Source organism: Eschrichtius robustus, chromosome 19, assembly GCF_028021215.1.
Source record: "Eschrichtius robustus isolate mEscRob2 chromosome 19, mEscRob2.pri, whole genome shotgun sequence".
NCBI classification, from domain to species: Eukaryota; Metazoa; Chordata; class Mammalia; order Artiodactyla; family Eschrichtiidae; genus Eschrichtius; species Eschrichtius robustus.
This window is the reverse complement of record NC_090842.1, coordinates 29400423-29403647: the sequence shown is the minus strand read 5'-3', so window position 1 is coordinate 29403647 and position 3225 is coordinate 29400423. Positions and strand designations below refer to the sequence as shown.

The following is a 3225-nucleotide window of genomic DNA, read 5'->3' as shown; positions in this document are numbered from 1 at the left end:
ACTCGCAACAGAGCACAGTGCAACTCTTGTCCTTGGGCTGGGTGCCATGGACGCCTTCATCAGCTTCACCAACCAGACCCAGGGCCGGGACCAACTCTTCAGAGCCACTAAGTACACAGGCATGTTGCTTAGGTCTTTGTTAGAGCCTAAAGCTGACAAAGAGGAGGTTGTTATGAAGCTCAAGAAACTGGAGTCCAGTGTGAGCACTGGCTGTAAATGGTTCAGACTAGGCAATGTGGTACATGCTGTACAGGCGACCCAGCAGAGCATTCATGTCACTGACCTGGTGCCCCGCGTGTACCTAACATTAGCCAGCCTGAACCTTGTGATTTATTTCATCTGTGACCCCATCATCTTCGTGAGGAGTGCAGGGCTTGCCTCTGGCATTAACAAAGAGAAATGGCGAATGTGGGCTGCACGCCATTACTACTATTCTCTTCTGCTGAGCCTGGTCAGGGATCTGTATGAAATCTCCCTGCAGATGGAACAGGTTGCACATGACAGGGCAAAGAGGGAGAAATCACCATTCCAGGATCCTCTTGGGTATAGCGTGGCTAATGAGGAAACAGAATGGCTCCAGTTCTTTCTTCTTCTCTTATTCCGAACTCTGAAGAAACATCTTCCCTTGCTCCTGGACACAGTGAAGAACTTCTGTGATATCCTGAACCCTTTGGACCAGCTGGGGATCTATAAGTCCAATCCTGGCATCATAGGCCTTGGAGGTCTCATGTCCTCTATAGCAGGCATAATCACTGTGGTGTATCCTCAGATGAAACTGAAGACCCACTGAGGTGGTTTCGGGCTGAAGACTAGTACCTGCTTTCAAGACAACCTGTTAGTGAAATGGACATTTGCATTAAGCACAGCCATGTCATGCTGTGCTTACGGACTTATTCACATGAGCCCTGAGTGACCTGTGAGGTGAACAGAGGTGGGGCCAAGAATGGTGGAGGGGAGAACGTGAAGTTTTATGTGTTTTCTAGAGCGCTGGAGTGACTTCTGAATTTCTGAGTATTTTTCCTTCATCTAACATTTATTGAGCATCTCTTTTGTGCATATTAGGAACTTAGTGGTTGCTGAACGAATAAAAATTGAAAGAGAAAAATTGAAAAAGATCCAAACTAACAAGTGGACTCTAATATAAGTGACTTTTGGGCCCTGTGCCTCACTACTTTTGCCCAACTACAGTAGGACTGATACACGCCCTCTCTCAGATCTAGTAGAGGCCCCTTATTCTCTGATCAGTTACCCCACTTCCTCCATAGCTGCCAGTGCCAGCATAGAGGAGAGCTGGGCTTATAGCCTCTTAACTTGACTTTTACATCACTGCGCTCCTGTCCTTCCTCTGTCCAGTAGTAAAATCAGAAGTGCATCAGGCACCTTCATAGTATAAATTGTGTCTTTAGGTAACGCAGTGAGGAAACAAAAAATCCGAAGCAGATAGAAAGGACTTGAGGTAAAAATAATGTGGTAAGTCACAATTGGTGCCTGCGGGTTTTCCTGTGACAGATGAGGAGACTGAGGTTAAAACTGAGGATAGAACTGACTCCCAATCCAGTGCTCTTTCCATATTTCACTGCCTTCCTGATTGAGTGGAAGTGCAAGACTCTCCAGAATCCTGTGCGAAAATCCTTTTTTAGAACCTTTCTTGGCCAGTGGTTTATATTCTATTCTACAAAAATTAAAACTATATCTAGATCCACCAGTAGGATTGTTTATTTAAAACCATATAACAGTTTGGGCACTTACGCATTAATTTTCATCAAAATTTGTACAGTTGAGAAATTTCATGAATACGATGAAATTCTACTATATTCTACAATAAATCAGAGTTCATATTTGTAGGGTGGTTGGGGGAGGTGGAGAAGAGCAGTAAGGGGCTAGGGAAGAGGGCAGTAGAACGATGAGTCAGTGCCACTTACTCGTGTTTCTACTTCTCATCTTGGATGTTGGGTTCTTATTTGTGATTACAGATCCTCTTAATATGAGGCAAGTGAGGTAGAGAAATAGGGTACCATCAGGTAAGAGGTCAGTGTCAGTCCTGCCAGTAAAGCCATCACATTTATCCAAATGGAAATGAGAAAAGAAATGTGCACTAAGTAAATTTCCCATAAATGTGATTGAGATTCTTAAAAAGTAGACTCAGGTCCTTGGCTCTCTATTTTTAAAGTGACCAATCAAGATACGGGATTTGAGAAAGAACATTTTGGGAATTTTAAGATAAATAAAAGCTGCTAGATCAGGGCAAATAAAAAATTTAACTATTTTTACTTCATCCAGATCTTCTACTGTAATAAATTATGCCTAATAAATTTATAGACAAAAAAAGAGTAAAAGGATGGAAAAAGATACACTGTGCTAACAATAATCAAAAGTAAACTAGAGGGACTAACTAATATCAAAGTAGATTTCAGAGCAAAGAATATTACCAGGGAGAAAAAAATATCATTTCATAATGATGAAGGGATAATTCATCAAGAAAAAGAATTCAAAAATGTTATGCACATCATAATACAACCTTAAAAATATATGAAAAAAACTGACATAAATTAAAGGAGAAATCCAGAACTATAGTTGGAATTTTCAACACTGCTTTCTCAGTGACTCATAAGTAGGTAGAAAATCAATAAAAGTATAAATGACTTGAAAACCACTGTCAACCAACCTGACCTAAATGACATTTATAGAACACTTTACGCCCCAAGTGCAGAATGAAAATTCTTTTCAAGCACATATTCTAGGCCAAAAAACATTTTTTCATTCATTTAAAAAGATTCAGACCATGTAAAGTATGTTCTTTATCCACAGTGATATCAAATTAGAAATCAGTAATAGAAAGATGTCTAGAAAAATCCTCAAATATATGGAAGTTAAATAACACACTTCTAACTCACTATGGGTCAGAAGAAATCAGAAGGGAATTTAGGAAATATTTTGAACTGAATTAAAATGAAAATGTAACACATAGGATGCTGCTAGGGCAGTACTTACAGGGAAATTTATAGTGCTAAATACCTAAGTGAGAAAAGAAGGAAAGTTTCAAATCAGTAACCTAACCTTCCACCTTAAGAAACTAGAAGAGCAAATTAAACCCAAAGTATACAGAAGAAAGGAAATAGTAAAGATTAGAACAAAGATCAATGAAATATAGAGCAGAAAAATAGAGAAAAATAAATGAAACCAAAAGTTGGTTATTTGAGAAGATCAATAAAATTGATAAACCTC

At 39.3% G+C, this 3225-nt stretch overlaps 1 pseudogene; it reads left to right on the top strand.

The window, feature by feature from the left end:
• Nucleotides 1-46: 46 nt before the first annotated feature.
• On the top strand, nt 47-790 carry LOC137752383 (peroxisomal membrane protein 11A pseudogene; annotated as a pseudogene).
• Nucleotides 791-3225: the final 2435 nt, after the last annotated feature.